This window comes from Mobula birostris, chromosome 28 (genome assembly GCF_030028105.1).
Source record: "Mobula birostris isolate sMobBir1 chromosome 28, sMobBir1.hap1, whole genome shotgun sequence".
Classification (NCBI taxonomy): Eukaryota; Metazoa; Chordata; class Chondrichthyes; order Myliobatiformes; family Myliobatidae; genus Mobula; species Mobula birostris.
This window is the reverse complement of record NC_092397.1, coordinates 9,604,930-9,624,188: the sequence shown is the minus strand read 5'-3', so window position 1 is coordinate 9,624,188 and position 19,259 is coordinate 9,604,930. Positions and strand designations below refer to the sequence as shown.

General features: G+C 47.6%; 1 protein-coding gene across 2 annotated transcripts in view; it reads right to left on the bottom strand.

The window, feature by feature from the left end:
• The window catches only part of LOC140188939 (uncharacterized), a 103,828-nt gene extending 98,828 nt beyond the window's left edge, over positions 1 to 5,000 (bottom strand). For both annotated transcript variants that reach the window (XM_072245593.1, XM_072245594.1), the window contains exon 1: positions 4,879 to 5,000. The gene's annotated coding sequence lies outside the window, so the exon portion shown is untranslated. The remainder of the gene's footprint in view (positions 1 to 4,878) is intronic.
• Between the last annotated feature and the right edge of the window lie 14,259 nt (positions 5,001 to 19,259).

Below are 19,259 nucleotides of genomic sequence, written 5' to 3'. Positions count from 1 at the left end.
GTGATAAAATACCCTCCTCGCTGATGATCAACACTGGTGCACCTCAGGGGTGTGTGCTTAGCCCACTGTTCTACTCTGTGTACACATGACTGTGTGGCTAGGCATAGCTCAAATACCATCCATAAATTTGCTGACGATACAACCATCGTTGGTAGAATCTCAGGTGGTGACGAGAGGGCGTACAGGAGTGAGATATGCCAACTAGTGGAATGGTGCCGCAGCAACAACCTGGCACTCAACGCCAGTAAGACGAAAGAGCCAATTGTGGACTTCAGGAAGGGTAAGACGAAGGAACACATACCAATCCTCATAGAGGGATCAGAAGTGGAGAGAGTGAGCAGTTATGATTATGATTATGAGGACATGCAGTTTCAGGTTCCTGGGTGTCAAGATCTCTGAGGATCTAACCTGATCCCAACATATTGATGCAGTTATAAAGGAGACAAGACAGCGGCTGTACTTCATTAGGAGTTTGAATAGATTTTGCAGGTCAACAAATATAGATGTACCGTGGAGAGCATCTGACAGGCTGCATCACTGTCTGGTATGGAGGGGCTACTGCGCAGGACCGAAAGGAGCTGCAGAGAGTTGTAAGTCTAATCAGCTCCATCTTGGGCACTAGCCTACAAAGTACCCAGGTCATCTTCAGGTAGCGGTGTCTCAGAAAGGCAGCGTCCATTATTAAGGACCTCCACCACCTGCTACCATCAGGCAGGAGGTACAGAAGCCTGAAGGCACACACTCAGCGATTCAGGAACAGCTTCTTCCCATCTGCCATCCGATCCCTAAATGGACATTGAACCCTTGGACACTACCTCACTTTTTTTTTAATATACAGTATTTCTGATTTTTTGCACATTTTTTAAATCTATTCAATATATGTAAACTGTAATCGATTTACTTATCATTATTTTATTTATCTATTTTTCTTTCTAGATTACGTATTGCATTGAACTGCTGCTGCTAAGTTAACAAATTTCACATCACATGCTGGTGATAAAAAACCTGATTCTGATAGGAGTGATTTGATTAACAAACCAGTGACCACCCATTCAAGCTGTAGATGGCAAGGCACGAGTTCACATCCTCGCCCTGACACCGCACAACTTAAACTCACATAATTAAACAAGCCTGGAATCAAACCATTACAACAGGAACAGTGACCTAAACTTTTGTAACTTTGCTATCTGGTTTACTCATGAGGTAAATCAACCGTCCAGAGGAGGCTTACGAGAATGATCACGGGAATGAAAGAGTTAACAATGTGAGGGGTGTATTGGATGACTCTGGGCTGGAGTTTAGAAGAATGAAGTGTGGGGGGGGTAAGAGATGTGAAGAGAGCTTTTGGCATTTGATTGAGTACAGTAGTCAAGTACTGAGTACAACAGTTGGGATGTTTTGTTGATGTTGTCTAGGACATTGGTGAGGCCAAATTTGAAGTATTGAGTGCAGTTCTGGTCACCTACCTACAGGAAAGATATCAATAAGATTGACAGGGTGCAGAGAACCCCAAAGTCTCTCTCACATCCACTCTAGGCCTTTCTCATTGAAACCCACCAAATGTTAAAAGGCCTAGAGTGGATGTGGTGAGGACGTTTCATATAGTGGGGGAGTCTAGGACCAGAGAGCACAGATAGAGTGGATGTGGAGAGGATGTTTCATACAGTGGGGGAGTCTAGGACCAGAGAGCACAGATAGAGTGGATGTGGAGAGGATGTTTCATATAGTTGGGGAGTCTAGGGCCAGAAGGCACAGCCTCAGAACACAAGGACATGCCCTTCGAACAGAGATGAGGGTGGTGAACCTGTGGAATTCATTGCCACAGGTGGTTCTGGAGGCCAAGTCATTGGGTATATTTAAAACGGAGGGGTCCTGACGAAGGGTCTCGGCCCAAAACATCACCTGTTTGCTCTTTTCCACAGATGCTGCCTGACCTGCCGAGTTCCTCCGGCATTTCATGTGTGTTGCTTTCGATAGGCTCCTGATTAGTAAGGGTGTCAAAGGTTCCGGGGTGAAGGCAGGAGAATGGGTTTGAAAAAAAATCAGCCATGATTGAATGGTGGAGGAGACTCGATGGGCTGAATGGCCCTATGTCTTATGCCCCTTCATGTGACCCCTGACCCACCAATCTGGTTGCTTTGGCTGCGCTCGGAAGTGGTCCAATGAAGTTCAAAGTTCAAATTTTATTATCAAAGTTCATATACGTCACCATATACAACCCTGAGATTCATCTTCCCATGGGTATACTCAGCAGATCGATAGATTAGTAACTGTTCGGGTGACATGGCAATGAAGCATGAACATTAAATGCCAAATTTCTCCGAATGTTGTGGATGAATAACTCGACCTACTTCGGTTTCATCAGACCATAAGATGTAGGAGCAAAATTAGGCCATTTGGCCCATCGAGTCGGCTCCACCTTTTCATCATGGCTGATCCACTTTCCCTCCCAGCCCCAGTCTCCTGCCTCCTCCCCCCGTATCCCTTCATGCCCTGACCAATCAAGAACCTATAAACCTCTGCCTTAAATATACCCAGTGGCCTGGCCTCCACAGCTGCCTGAGGCAACGAATTCCATAGACCCACCAGCTTCAGGTAAAGAAATCCCTCCTCCTCTCTGTTCTAAATGGACGTCCCTCCACTGAGGCTGTGCCCTCTGGTCTTAGACTCTATAGGACATCACCTCTCCGTGTCCACTCTGTCGAGGCCTTTCACCATTCCGAAAGGTTTCAATGAGGTCACCCCCTCATTCCAGTGAGTAAAGGCCCGGAGCTATCAAACACTCCTCACATGACAGGCCTCTCAATCCCAGAATAGTTTTCATGAACCGCCGTTGAACCCTCTCCGAGGTCAGCACATCCTTTCTTAGATAAGGGGCCCAAAACTGGGCATACTCATCAAAACTGTAGACTAGTAACCGTTCGGTTCACAGGCCAAAGAAGCTTGAACACTAAATGCCAGATTTGTCCGGTGAACTCCTTGCTCTGTGGATGAATAACCCTAACATGACCATAATGTTAAAAAACACAAGTACGCATGTCAACATTATCCCCAAACTGATAACTCTTGTGTAAGTCACATTAGTGGAAACGTCTGCAGATGCTGTAAGTCCAAAGCTACACACACAAAACGCTGAAGGAACTCAGCAGGCCAGGCCGCCTCTCTAGAAAGGAGCAAAAAGTTGAGGGAGGAGCTAAGATGGTGCCAGAGGGCAACTTCATCGAGCTCATCTGCAAAACAGCATAAATTCCTCTTTTTGGCATCTCTCTTTTCCCTTCCAAGGTGTCTGGGGTCCTATCGGAGTCCGTGATCTTCAGCTGCCCTGAAAACTGCCCTTCTACGTGGAGGTGGGGTTCCCGGTCCCTGAGCGGCCTGAAAGGCCTGTGCCTTCGAGCGTCCCCTGCGGAAAGCTCAATTCCTCGCCGGTGTCGGCTGCTAGAACGTCGCGGAGATCAAAATAACGGGTGCGGCTGTCGGAGGCCTCTGCACTCAAAGCGATCGTTCTCCCTCTCAGTGGGGGGGGGGGGGGCGGCCGAGAGTCTGCTGGTTCACGAATCGGGTGAGCTTGAATAAGCGTTGCTTCAGATCGTAACATCAAAACAGCGATCTGCTGGTCTCCCTCTCGCTGCGGAAAGGGTGACACCTCTCTGTCCCTTGTCAGTGAGAGAAAGCCCATGGCACGTGCTATGGACTGTAGTTGTTGTTGGACTGCGAACCATGGTCTCTTTGGGGGCTTTACTATTTACTTTATACTTTATTGTCGCCAAACAATTGATACTAGAGCGTACAATCATCACAGCGATATTTGATTCTGCGCTTCCTGCTCCCTAGGGTACAAATCGATAGTAAATGTTAAACATTTAAATTATAAATCATAAATAGAAAAATGGAAAGTAAGGTAGGGCAAAAAAATGGAGAGGCAGGTCTGGATATTTGGAGGGTACGGCCCAGATCCAGGTCAGGATCCATTCAGCAGTCTTATCACAGTTGGAAAGAAGCTGTTCCCAAATCTGGCCGAATGAGTCTTCAAGCTCCTGAGCCTTCTCCCGGAGGGAAGAGGGATGAAAAGTGCGTTGGCTGGGTGGGTCGTGTCCTTGATTATCCTGGCAGCGCTGCTCCGACAGCGTGCGGTGTAAAGTGAGTCCAAGGACGGAAGACTGGTTTGCATAATTGCTTGCATGGTGGGTTCTGGGCACCGACGCTTCCAGCTGGAAGGGGGAGGAGTTTTGGGGTTCTAACATTTTCCTGACATCCATCCTTTCGGGTTCTCTGCTGTTTCGCGGGTGTCTGTGGAGAGTAAGAATTTCAGGCTGTGCACTGAATACAGTCTCTGATATTAAACCGAATCACGTTTCTGTATCTGCAGCATCTCTTGTGTGTGTTTTTTTTTCCATTGCACGCATTTAGAAAGGAGATGAGCATGCTGGTTTTGCGTGTCCAGCCGCCCCACAGCTGGCTCAGCTGGTGTTTATGTGAAGTCCTGGGTTCGGTGCCAGCTCCGGGATGATCCCATTTCCCAACACGTGTGACTGACCGCACCGCATGGACGTGACGTCACCGCACTGACGGGCAGCCGCCCCCGCCAATCCGCCGGCGGGACCTCCACCCAGCGGCCAATCACCATCAAAGAGGGACGGACCCCACGCCCTCGAACGAGTTAGATTGACAAAAGTGGGAAAACAAATAAAGGAAAAGCATTTTTAAACTCACTTAAACACCTACAAGAAGTTATTCCCCCCCATACAGAATCACGCTTTGCAGAATATAAAGTGAACCATCGAATGCGGAATTTGTTTAGTGAGAAAACCTCGTAATTGAGAAGAATCAAAACATTGCAATTTTTTTTAAAGGGCTCGATTTTAAATATAAGACTCTTACCGAAGAAAAGGCTTGTGTTTCCTTTACGATTTTTAAAAATCTATTGCGTGACTGAAGTTTTTTGTCCCATTTTCTTCTCAACCTTTCTCCGCCTGGAATTGCAGCTCGCGCTCCCTCACTGATTGGGTGACGTCACCTCGTCGTTCGGGCGGGGTCGTCGCTCATGGCCCCGCCCCCTCCCTATCTGGTTCCCATGGCAACCACCCGAAGTGAGAGAGAGAGAGAGAGAGAGTGTGTGTGTGTGTGTGTGTGTGTGTGGGGGGGGGGGGATGACCGAAAATAAGCCATCGAAGTGCCTATTTTAAATACTTTTAATCACTTCCTCTATTTGGCTATTCAAAATTAGCCAATTTAAACCTGCAATTACATATTATGTAAAATTTGAACAATTACATAACTTTTATTAAGAATTCATACGAAAACATATGGGCAGGCTGTGGTGATAATCCCTCATCTGTCATTCACTTCAGATTTTGGCCAATCTACATCAAATTATAGGGTTTTTTTGGCCTAATTTTAGACTCCTGTAATTCAAAATGCATCCATCTCGTCCTTGAACATACTCAACGACTGATCATCCTCATCTGGGTAGAGAAATCCAATCATTCAGAACCCTCAGGGAAGAAATTCAGCTCGTTCAACACGGGTGATTCCTTGCCTTCAGACTACTTCAAGATCTTCCCCCGTTGGCAATACCCTCTCGGCATCTATCCTGTCAAATACTGTCAGAAACATGCATTTTCCAAATGAATTCACTGTGCAATTTCCTTGAGAGTTTTAAAGCATGGAAATATCCATAAACATCTTGTATTTTATTATATACATCCAACTCTAATTCAAGTTTAGGCCAGATAATATTTTTTTAAAAAAGGGAAGAATAAAAAGATGAAGAAAAGGAAAAAAACCTCGCTGACAATCAACACTGGTGCGCCACAGGGATGTGTGCTTAGCCCACTGCTCTACTCTCTCTACACCCATGACTCTGTGGCTGGGTACAGCTCAAATGCCATCTATAAATTTGCCAATGATTCAGCCACCATTGGCAGAATCTCAGACGGAGATGAAGGGCATGCAGGAGCGAGTTACACCAGCTGGTTGAGTGGTGTCACACCAACAACCTTGCACTCAATGTCAGTAAGACCAAAGAACTGATTGTGGACTTCAGAAAGGGTAGAACGAGGGAACACACACCAATCCTCTTAGGGGGATCAGAAGCGGAGGGAATGAGCAACTTCAAGTCCCTGGGTGTCAATATCTCTGAGGACCTAATCTGGTCACAGCTCTAAAGGAAGCAAGGCAGTGGCTATACTTCATTTGGAGTTTGAGGAGATTTGGTACATCACCTAAAACACTTGAAAACTTCTATAGATGTGCCACGGAGAGCATTTTGATCGGTTGCATCACCGAATGAAAGAGTATCCTGACCCTCCGGTATGGGTGGGGTGGGGTGGGGCGGGGGTTAATGCACAGGATCAAAGTAAGCTGCAGACAGTTGTAAACTCAGTCAGCTCCATCATGGGCACCAGCCTCCGTAGCGTCCAGGACATCTTCAAGGAGCGATGCCTCAGAAAGGCAGCGTCCATCATTAAGGACCCCCATCACCCAGGGCATGCCCTTTTCTCACTGTTACCATCAGGGAGGAGGTACAGGAGCCTGAAGGCACACACTCAGCAATTCAGGAACAGCTTCTTCCCCTCTGCCATCTGATTTCTGAATGGACATTGAACCCATGAACACCACCTCAAAACTTTTTTTTGTACTACTTGTTTAATTTTGGTATTATATATATACTTACTGTAATTCACAGTTTTTTCTCTATTATTATGTATTGCATTGTACTGCTGCCGCAAAGTTCACAAATTTCACGACATAAGCTGGTGATATTAAACCTGATTCTGATACTGGAGCTCCTGACGAAACACATGCAGTCACAAGGAGTGCCTGCAAACTCCACAGAGACAGCATTGGAAGTTGGGACTGAACAAAGATCACAGAAGCTGTGAGGCAATCGGTCTGAAATGCCCGCTTCGCTGCTGCTGCTACTGCACGATCAAGAATCTCCGGAGACGAAGGCCTCAAGTCCCCGGCTTTGCGTATCGCCTGTTGCCAGGGCTGGGGTTGAAGCGCTCGGCAGAGGTGGTGCTCGGTGCTCGGAGGCTTTCGGACGGACTCGGAGTCGGACTGTGGTCGGATGCTTCCGGGATGTTGCATCGGCAAGTTGGCGGTGCTGAAGGTTCACTGTCTGCGTGAGATGATGGGACTTTCGAGAGACTTTGAGACTTTTACCGTGCCATGGTCTGTTCTTATCAAATTACAGTATTGCTTTGCGCTGTTGTAACTATACGTTATAATTATGTGGTTTTTGTTAGTTTTTAAGTCGGTTTGTTTTCGTGATATCATTCTGGAAAAACATTTTTATCATTTCTTAATGCATGCATTATTGAATGACAATAAAAGGGGACTGTGTGTCCTCATAATCATAATCATCATAGCTGTGCCATGAAATGCTTTAGGAAGCTTCTAAATGTCCCGCAGAAGATGGAGGGAAGATATACAAGAATGGGTCCAGAGGTGAAGGATTTCCACTGTCTGGGTGGCCTGGAGAAGCTTGTGTTATTCCTCTTGTGGCCAAGTAGTGTCCAAATGGTTCGATTTAATATCATAGAATGTATACGGTATACAACCTGAGATTCTTACTCTTCACAGACATCCACGAAACAAGAAGCCCCCAAAGAATGAATGACAGAAACATCAGATTCCCGAAGACCCCCCTCCCACGCACGAGCAGCAACAGAAGCCTCGACCTTCTCCCCTCCCGCCACTTGCACCAGCAGAAGGTCCGCCCTCCCCCAGCCCCACCCCCAGCGTGGAAACAACGGCAAACCCCACCCCCCGAAGACACCTTGATCTAGAGCCCATCAAAAAACTACAGTCCATAACCCAGCACGTCCGCATCTCAGACGGGCCCTCTCTCGCCGGCAAGGGAGGGAGGGAGGTCGCACCCCCATCCCTCCAGCAACGAGAGCGGGAGGCCAGCAGCTCTTTGTCCCGACGTCACCATCAGTCTGCAAAACGTTTTGACGGGTTCAATTCCCGCCGCTGCCTGTCAGGAGTTTGTACGTTCTTCCCCATGAGTGCGTGGGGCACCTCCCACAGCCCAAAGACAAGTGGGCAGGTAGGCCAATTGGGTCACCTGGGTGGCGCAGGCTCATTGGTACTGAGCTGTACCTCTAGGTAAATTTGGAAACAAGCATTGATAAAAAAAATTTGCAATTATGTCACAGGTTTAGATAGGATCAAAGCTTACTCTTTATTTACTGGCTGAGATACAGTGGTGAATAGGCCCTACCGGCCCTTCGAGTCAGGCTGCCCAGCAACCCCTGATGTAATCCTAGCCCAATCACGGGACAATTTACAATGACCCAATCAACCTACCAACTGGCATGTCTTTGGATTGTGGGAGACAACCCCAGATGTAATCCTAGCCCAATCACGGGACAATTTACAATGACCAATCAACCTACCAACTGGCACGTCTTTGGATTGTGGGAGGCAACCCCTGATTTAATCCCAGCCCAATAGACAATAGGCCATTTGGCCCTTCAAGCCAGCACCACCATTCACTGTGATCCTGGCTGATCATCCACAATCAGTACCCTGTTCCTGCCTTCTCCCCCATATCCCTGACTCGACTATCTTTCAGAGCTCTATCTAACTCTTTCTTGAAAGCATCCAGAGAATTGGCCTCCACTGTCTTCTGAGGCAGAGCATTCCACAGATCCACAACTCTCTGGGTGAAAAAGTTTTTCCTTAACTCCGTTCCATATGGCCTACCCCTTATTCTTAAACTGTGGCCTCTGGTTCTGGACTCCCCCAACATCAGGAACATGTTTCCTGCCTCTAGCCTGTCCAATCTCTTAATAATCTTATATGTTTCAATCAGATCCCCTCTCATCCTTCTAAATTCCAGTGTATACAAGCCCAATCACGGGAAAATTTACAATGACCAATCAACCTACCAACCGGTACATCTTTGGATTGTGAGGGGCAACCCCTGATTTAATTCCAGCCCAATCACAGGACAATTTACTATTGTGACAGGGTCCTGAATTACCCCTATAAACTGTGCTCGATTACCCATATGAACTGTGCTTTTGAAAAGAGAGAGAGAGAGAGTTATCTAACACAAACACCTTGTTTTAAGAGGAAGAGAGACAAAGACTGCTCACAGTTGTTTATATCTTCTCAAAGGACATGGCCTGCTTATACATTCTTACACAGACAGCGAAGGGAGGAGCTGTTTGAGTGACAGTTGGTACTCAGTACGGGGAGATAAATAGAAGATCAGATGATAGACCTCAGACACATGGTCTTGGACACTGAATGAGCTTTGTTGTGCCCACAGAAAAAGTGGGTTTTTAGAGGATTGATCAGGTGGATCGATCAGTGGCTCTTGCAGTGTGAAAAGGAAGTGACCGGTGGGGAGTTGTTCATGTGTCCAACCCTCTCCTGGGTTGATAGCTCCACCACAGAAGAACGGTCCCCTTTGTTGTGGTCACAGTCAGTGACTTTTAAAGGATTTCGGAGGACAATGGGAAGATCGACGGCGTCAGCTCACCTGAAGACTCACATCTCCCTCTCTCTCCATCACTACTCAACTCAATACCATGAACTGAACTGAACTTTACTCATCATCGTAAGATTGTATCTATTTACCCCTAGACCTGAAGAAGCTTGGTTTTCATATATATTCCACACTTACTTATATATAATCATTGCTAACCTGTTCGATTTATCTGCATTTATATTACTGTATTGCGTAGTTACTAATAAATACCATTAGTTAATAGCAATACCGGACTCCAAAGTGTTTTCCATCTCTGCTGGTTCTTTAACCCCTCACGGGGTACGTGACACTATGACCAATCAACCTACCAACCGGCACGTCTTTGGATTGTGAGAGGCAACCCCTGATTTAATCCCAGCCCAATCACGGGACAATTTACAATGACCAATCAACCTACCAACCGGCACGCCTTTGGACTGTGGGAGGAAACCCACACGGTCACGGGGAGAACGTACAAACTCCTTACAGGCAGCGGCGGGAATTGAACCCGGGTCGCTGGGACTGTAAACCGTCGTGCTGACCACTACGCCATTATGCTGCCCCAGGTGGTGCTGGGCACGGCACAAAAGCTGTGCGATGGCAGGCATTTTTTCAAAGTACATTTATTATCGGAGTTTGTATATTTTACGCCTTGAGATTTGTCTCCTTACAGGCAGCCACAAAACAAAGAAACCCAATGGAACCCAGAATAACAAAACCGTCAAGCACCCAAATTTGCAGATGACGCAACGTTGATTGGCCTTATTTCTGGCGGTGATGAGACAGCATACAGAGGAGAGGTTGACATCCAGACACGGTGATACCAAGATAACAACCTCTCCCTCAATGTCCAAAAAAAAACGAAACAGCTGATCGTGGATGACAGGAGGAACAGAGACAAGCTCGGTCCAATCAACATCAATGGGACTGCAGTTGAAAGGACGAGTAGTTTCAAGTTCTTCAGTATACACATCACTGATGATCTCACCTGGACTGTACACACCGACTGGGTGGCAAAAACAGCACAACAGCGTCTCTTCCATCTCAGGTGAGTGAAGAAGTTCAGCACGGGCCCCCAAATCCTTCTACAGGGGCACCATTGAGAGCATCCTGACTGGCTGTATCACCGCCTGGTACAGAAACTACACCCACCTTGATCGCTGGGCACTGCAGAGAGTGGCACAGACGAGCCCAACGCATCTGTGGACATGAACTTCCCTCCATTGAGGGCATTTACAGCAGCAGATGCATAAAGAAGGCCTGGAATCACCGGGGACACCGGTCACCCCAACCAGAAACTGTTTCTGCCGCTTCCGTCTGGTAAATGGTACTGCAGAATTAAAGCCAGGACCAGCTGCGGCTATATTTCATTAGGAGTTCGAGGGGATTGGTTTGTCACCTAAGGCAATCAGACGTTTCTACAGACGCACCGTGGAGAGCATTTTGACGGGGGGGCGGGGGATGTGGCTACTGCACAGGATCGAAAGTAACTACAGAAAGTTGTGAAATTAGTCAGCTCTATCATGGGCGCTAGCCTCTGTAGTATCCAGGACGTCTTCAAGGAGCGGTATCTCAGAAATGTGACGTCCATCATTAAGGACCCCCATCACCCAGGACATGCCCTCTTCTCATTGCTACCATCAGGAAGGAGGTACAGGAGCCTGAAGGCTCACACTCAACGATTCAGGAACAGCTTCTTCCCCTCTGCCATCCGACTTCTGAATGGACATTGAACCCATGAACACTACCTCACCTTTAATATATCTGTTTTTGCACTACTCTCAATTTAACTATTTAATATACTGGTATATCCTTACCTTAATTGATTTACTTACATTTTTCTCTATTATTATGTATTGTATTGTGCTGCTGCCACAAAGACAACAAATTTCATGACATATGCCAATGATATTAGTCAGAGGGTGGTGAATCTATGGAATTTGTTGCCACGGGCAGCAGTGGAGGCCAGGTCATTGGGTGTATTTAAGGCAGAGATTGATAGGTATCTGAGTAGCCAGGGCATCAAAGGTTATGGTGAGAAGGCAGGGGAGTGGGACTAAATGGGAGAATGGATCAGCTCATGATAAAATGGCGGAGCAGACTCGATGGGCCGAATAGCCTACTCCTACTCCTTTGTCTTATGGTCTTATTAAACCTGATTCTGATTGGAAAGAATATAAATATTAAATAGTTAAACTAAAAAAGTGTTGGCGCATGGCCAAGTGGTTAAGGCATCGGTCTAGTGATCTGAAGGTCGCTAGTTCATCTCTTAAGTTACAGAGAAAGGTTGAACAAGTTAGGTCTTTATTCTTTGGAGCGTAGAAGGTTGAGGGGGGACTTGATAGGGGTATTTAAAATTATGAGGGGGATAGATAAAGAGTTGACGTGGATAGGCTTTTTCCATTGAGAGTGGGGGAGATTCGAACAAGAGGACATGAGTTGAGAGTTAAAGGGCAAAAGTTTAGGGGTAACATGAGGGGGAACTTCTTTACTCAGAAAGTGGTAGCTGTGTGCAATCAGCTTCCAGCACAAGTGGTTGAGGCAGGTTCGATGTTGTCATTTAAAGTTAAATTGGATAGATATATGGACAAGAAAGGAATGGAGGGTTATGGGCTGAGTGCAGGTCGGTGGGACTAGGTGAGAGTAAGAGTTCGGCACGGACTAGAAGGGCCGAGATGGCCTGTTTCCGTGCTGTAATTGTTATATGGTTATATGGTTATAGTTCGAGCCTCAGCTGAGGCAGCGTGTTGTGTCCTTGAGCAAGGCACTTAACCACACATTGCTTTGCGACGACACTGGTGTCAAGCTGTATCAGCCCTAGTGCCCTTCCCTTGGACAACATCGGTGGCCTGCAGAGGAGAGACTTGAAGCATGGGCAACTGCCGGTCTTCCATACAACCTTGCCCAGGCCTCGGCCAACATCGACATCGATGGACAGCCGAAGAGAGAGAAGAGAAATGAAGTAGTGCAAAAACAGAAACAAGAAAGTAGTGAGGTAGTGTTCATGGGTTCAATGTCCATTCAGAAATCGGGTGGCAGGGGGGCAGAAGCTGTTCCTGAATCATTGAGTGTGTGTCTTCAGACTCCTGTACCTCCTTCCTGATGGTAGCAATGAGAAGAGGGCATGTCCTGGGTGATGGATGCCTTTTTGAGGCATCGCTCCTTGGAGAGGTCCTGGACGCTACGGAGGCTGGTGCCCATGATGGAGCTGACTGAGTTTACAACTCTCTGCAGCTTATTTTGATCCTGCACAGTAGCCCTCTATCCCTCCACCATACCAATGGTGAGGCAATCAGTTAGAATGCTCTACAACCTTCTGACTGTATTTGCCCTGGTTTATGTGATTCAGAAGATCCCTTTCCAGACCAGAAATTAATGGATTAACAAAACAGCACCCCATCACTCAACCTGAAACTCAAAGCAGTTTACGAACTTCCTGGAAGTGGGAGGCTCAGATCATAAAAAAGGAACTTGCTTCGAAGAAAGGGCTATGTTTTGATCTCAAATCTACATCTATATTTTTTTTTAATGTAACGCCCTGGTTGAGATTTTTACTGCTATGCTGTGGGTGTCTCATTTTAGCAGTCTGTTCTGCTTTCGGCCTGTTTGGTTTTGAGCTGAGATACGGGGCTTCGTTGTCCAACTTAGGAATGTGGTGTCAGCCAGTCAGGATGGTGGAACTGGGAGAAGGTTCTAGAGAGCGCTGGGCGGAGAGGTTTTTGTGACGGACACTGGTGTGGGTCGGGGTCTTTTTGGCGGGAGCTGGGAGAAGACAGGAGGGGAGATGACTGAGGCTCCCGTCCCTGCTGCACGAGGTGCTTTGTGCAGACGGATGGCTTCACGGAGGAAGGACCAATACTCCCGTGGGAGAGCCCGTTTGTTCGCGACGGATTTCGAGCGATAGTCGGAAGATGGTAACACACTCAAAATGCTGGACGAACTCAGCAGGCCAGGCAGCATCTGTGGAAAAGGGTACAATCGACGTTTCGGGCCAAGACCCTTGCTTTGACACAGGCTGAGAGTCCAGCATGTGAGTTAAGGACGACTTCAAGATGAGCTCCAACTTATTTAACTGCTTAATTATGATGGGTCCTTTTGTTTTTTTCCTTTAACTATTTGGTTAAGTTAACATTCTTAAATATACTTTCTTTATAAGTGTATGCAGTGTACGGTCTGTTATTCTTGCCGACGGGTGATTGCCGGGGGTGGTGGTGGGGGGGCGGGCGCAGTAAATCGCACAGCGTTGAAATCCCAATCTCATGGGTTTGGTAGGACCCAGGTGTTATTTACCCTAGACGTATGATGTTTGAGAAACGCAAACACGAGGAAATCTGCAGATGCTGGAATTTCAAGCAACACACATCAAAGTTGCTGGTGAACGCAGCAAGCCAGGCAGCATCTCTAGGAAAGGTACAGTAAACGTTTCGGGCCGAGACCCTTCGTCAGGACTAGCTGAAGGAAGAGCTGGTAAGAGATTTGAAAGTGAGAGAAGGAAGGGGGAGATCTGAAATGATAGGAGAAGACAGGAGGGGAGGGATGGAGCCAAGAGCTGGACAGTTGATTGGCAAAAGGGATACGAGAGGATCATGGGACAGGAGGCCCAGGGAGAAGGAAACAGGGGTGGGGGGAGCCCAGAGGATGGGCAAGGGGTATAGTCAGGGGGACAGAGGGAGAAAAAGGAGAGGGAGGGAGGGAGGGAGGGAGGGAGGGAGAGAGAGAGAGAGAGAGAGAGAGAAAATAAGTAAATAAATAAATAACGGATGGGGTACGAGGGGGAGGTGGGGCATTAGCGGAAGTTTGAGAAGGCAATGTTCATGCCCAGGTTGGAGGCTACCCAGACAGAATATAAGGTGTTGTTCCTCCAACCTGAGTGTGGCTTCATCCTTCCAGCTCTTGGCTCCATCCCTCCCCCTCCTGTCTTCTCCTATCATGTCGGATCTCCCCCTCCCACTCCCACTTTCAAATCTCTTACTAGCTTTTCTTTCAGTTAGTCCTGACGAAGGGTCTCGGCCCAAAACGTCGACTGTACCTCTTCCTAGAGATGCTGCGTTCACCAGCAATTTTTATGTGTGATGTTTGAAAAAGGTGGTTTTCTCATCGCTGAGTCCGGTGGCTGGTGGCGAGGGGCTAAACGAGCAGTATCTCTAGAGGCGCCCAGCAAAAAGCAGTTTCATAAACGTCGGTTAAAAGCAGACATCCAGCTAGACAAGCACCGAGAAAAGGCCATTCTGCCCACCTCTCCTGTGCTAACCCTGGGCCGTAGTGACTGAGGAGTACATCACATGGCAAACAGCTTGCGTTTTTTGAGAAGACTTCAAATCAAAGTCAACATCCTGATCCGAAAGAAACACTGCAAAAATGCCAAACTTACTTGCCTAGTTTTCCTGCTTTTAAGGATTATCGGCAGACAGAGGACTGATGTGTTCTGGGCGAGCACACGGATCCAAATGGGGTGTGGAAAGGTTAAAAAAAGAAGAAAACTTGGTCACTTGTAAAATTTGAAAACCGGTTTTCCCTGTTTCTTATAACCTTTTTTTTTAAAAGGCGTTTCACTGATTACATATGTGTTTTTTTTTAACCATAACTAGCTTCCTCCTTGTCTGCTGGTGTGGCCGCTGTATCCACAGGCAGGTCTACAGCATACATTTTCAACTTATGAAGGAGGGATTGTTTCAAAGGTTTCATCTGATGTCAGAGAAATGTACACAATATACATCCTGAAATGCTTTTTCTTCCAACCATCCACGAGAACAGAGGGGTGCTCCCAAAGAATGAATGACAGGTAAATGTTAGAATCCTGAAGCTCCCCCCCGCTTAGCTCCCATCCCTCTCGTGTGTAAGCAGCAGCGAGCAACGATCTTCCCTCCCCCTACCAGCAAAAAAAAGCATCGCCACCCGCCACCGAGCACTCAAGCGTGCAGCAAAGCAACAGCAAAGACACAGACTTACAGTACCCCAAAGACTACTCGTTCACCCGGTATTCGACATACCGCAGGCTCTCCCTCTCCCCCTAATAAGGGAGAAAGAAGTGTCTCCGTTTCACAGCGAGAGGGGAGTCATAACAAACAACTCACTGGTTTATGATGTTAAAAGTCCGTGGTGTCGCTTTTTCCGAGCTCTGTGCCCAAAGATCTCAGGTCTCTGGGCACACAGCCATAGATCTTCCGACTCCCACGACATACCGATCTCCTGGCGGGATACCGACCTTCGATCCCCCTCCCCTCACCGTCTCCAAGAAATCTCGGACCTCCGAAGGCGAGCTAAGCTCTTAGGCCGCACCCTTGGCATGCCGAATGACGGCCGGTCGTGAGACCCCGAGAGTGGGTCCCATTCCCACAAAGAACCAAAGTCTGCATGTAACTCCAGGTCAGGGTCTTCAAAAGAACCCTGAAAGGGAAAAATAGAGATATTAAAGATAGAAATAGAGCTGTTTCCAAAGATGCAGGCAAAGGAGTCGCCGTTAGGCGCCATCATGACCAAGCTCCGCCGCCTTCTCCTTGTGTGTCATTTATATTAGATTCCACGACCCACATGGGGTATCAAATATTATGCCAAATTTTCTCATTATAGATTTTTCCGCCTGGTGCTTTTCAAAGTTTCAAAGTACTTTTATTATCTTGGAATGTATAAATTATACGGCCTTGAGATTTGTTTGCTTACAGGCAGCCACTAAGTAAGAACAAGTGAGCAACAGCATTCCGAACCAAAATGAGCCCTCAGATCTGAGCCCCAGAGCAGCCTGCAGTAGGCCCAAAGCCTCAGTATCAGTTCATCATATTAGCGGGTATGGAGCACAGCAGCTAGGGCAGTCTTCATAGCCTCAACGCCATGGAGAAAGAGGAGAGAACATCACGGGAGAGCTCACCTCCTGTCCCGACACCCTGTCTTTCCAGTCTATCTGGGCTGCTGTTTAAATTGTCAAAACAGTGTATTATACCTCACGCGAGGAACCGGACACCATTGCAATGAAAGGCTCCGGGCCTAGACCACCCTGCCCAGCGACTCGTTCCGGGCCCAGATTTCACCGCCCAGCCCAAAGCCGCTCTTGACTTCTCCAAATCAGCTTGGCGCCCAGGGCAATCCAACCTCGCCCGCAACCTTGCGGCAAAACTCCTCTGCCTCGAATTCTCCCCTCCGAATGGCTCACTCTTTCTGCGTCGACTCTGCGACGTACCAGCACGGTTCATCCCGCAAGTTGGCTTCGTCCTCGCTCGCCCCTCTGTTGCTTGCGGTGATAATCTACCACAATTTACCTCAGAAAAGTGTTAATAGTTATGTTTTTAGTCAGCCTTCTTGCCTTTTGAACTACCAGTGAGCTATTGCACGCGTTTGGAAGCGCCATATCAAACCGGGAACCGTGTTTCCATAACAAGGAAACAAACTTCCTTATCCCTGACCCCTCTCGTCAAGATGTCACCCTTTGCCACACATAAGCGAACAAAGAAGTGAGTTTGCTTCGAGAAAAGTAACTAGATCATTGAATGTACCTGGACACCTGGGGCAGCATCATTTCAGGACCTTTGAACCAGGCTCAGGACAGGGTCTCATTTCAGCAAACACTGGAGGGGTTCTCTATTCAGAAAAGAGCAAAGGAGCAAAAGGCGATTTTCAAAGTTCAAAGTAAATTTAATTTTGAAGTATGTATATGACACTATATGGTTGGCATCCGTCTGTCTCGAAGGACGATGGGTGACGGCGATCATCATCACTCGCCTGGGCGGAAGGTGTGGAGATCCTGAGATGCCCAGTCATCAAGATCCCCCTCTCGATCTCACCGGTGTAGTCCAAAGGAAAGTTTATGAAGCAATAAGTCTGTCACCAGCTCGGCTGCAGGAGCTGCCGGAAGGATGTTCGGTGACGTCCGGCCGCCTTAGGGGCTCCATAGAAACCATAGAAACTACAGCACAGAAACAGGCCTTTTAGCCCTTCTTGGCTGTGCCGAACCATTTTCTGCCTAGTCCCACTGACCTGCACACGGACCATATCCCTCCATACACCTCTCATCCATGTATCTGTCCAATTTATTCTTAAATGTTAAAAAAGAACCCGCATTTACCACCTCGTCTGGCAGCTCATTCCATATTCCCACCACTCTCTATGTGAAGAAGCCCCCACTAATGTTCCCTTTAAACTTTTTCCCCCTCACCCTAAACCCATGTCCTCTGGTTTTTTTCTCCCCTTGCCTCAGTGGAAAAAGCCTGCTTGCATTCACTCTATCTATACCCATCATAATTTTATATACCTCTATCAAATCTCCCCTCATTCTTCTACGCTCCAAGGAATAAAGTCCTAACCTATTCAACCTTTCTCTGTAACTGAGTTTCTCAAGTCCCGGCAACATCCTTGTAAACCTTCTCTGCACTCTTTCAACCATATTAATATCCTTCCTGAAATTTGGTGACCAAAACTGAACACAATACTCCAGATTCGGCCTCACCAATGCCTTATACAACCTCATCATAACATTCCAGCTCTTATAGCCAATACTTTGATTAATAAAGGCCAATGTAGCAAAAGCTCTCTTTATGACCCTATCTACCTGTGACGCCACTTTTAGGGAATTTTGTATCTGTATTCCCAGATCCCTCTGTTCCACTGCACTCCTCAGTGCCTTACCATTAACCCTGTGTGTTCTACCTTGGTAGAACATACTCCAGATTTGCTGTCTGGGTTTTACTCCCGTAGCCTTCGTCTCTCCCGAGGCTGCCCGCGAGGCGGTGGGGCTATTTACCCATCGCTGGGGATCTGGTTCACGAGCACCAGTGTGTGTCCACACACCGGTGGGCCTGCGTGCTACGTGTGCAGGGGCCGGACCTCCTCCCCGTCCTCTGTGGCTCAGCCCGAGTCGGAGAGGAGTTCAGTTTCCGTGTGTCGCCGGTGAGGAGGCACGACGGGAGGCTTGCTGTAGGAGGGTCTGTGTGCTGGCAGGGACAGACTGACACATTCAGCTCTCCTGTTCCCGAGTCTGCTCGCCAGCGGTGGGAGCTGAGAGTGAGAGCGACAGGCACGACCCCACAACACGACCACACTAGACACGTCACAACAACCATTTTGACACCATCTACTAGAATATAAAAGCAAAGATGTAATGTTGAGGCTTTATAAAGCACCAGTTAGGCCTCACTTGGAGTATGGTGAGCAGTTTTGGGACCCCTATCTAAGAAAGGATGTGCTGATGTTGGAGAGTGCTCAAAGAAGCTTCAAGAAAATGATTCCGGGATTGAATGGCTTGTCATTTGAGGGAGCGTTTGATGGCTCTGGGCCTGTACTCGCTGGATTTCAGAATAATTGGCGGGGGGGGGGGTTCTCATTGAAACTTATCAAATGAGTGGATGTGGAGAGGATGTCTCCCGCCGTGGGGGAGAACACCCAAGGGCACAGAATCAGAATATAGGGACGACCATTAAGAATGGAGGTGAGGAGGAATTTTTTTCTTTTAGCCAGAGGGCGGTGAATCTGTGGAATTTTTTTGCCACAGGTGGTTGGGGAGGCTGAGTCATCGGGTACATTTAAGGCAGAGGTTGATAGATCCTTGATTTGTCAGGGGAGGAAGGGATACGGGGAGAAGGCAGGAGTTTGGGGGCTGAGAGGGAAAATGGAGCGGCCGTGATGAAATGGCAGAGCAGACTCGGTGGGCTGAATGGCCTAGTTCTGCTCCTATATCTTACGGTCTTGTGGCCTTACATACTACCTAGGGATTCATTTTCTTGCAGGCATTCACAGTAAAACAAAGAAACACAATAGAATCAATAAAAAAAGTACAGACAAACAAAAG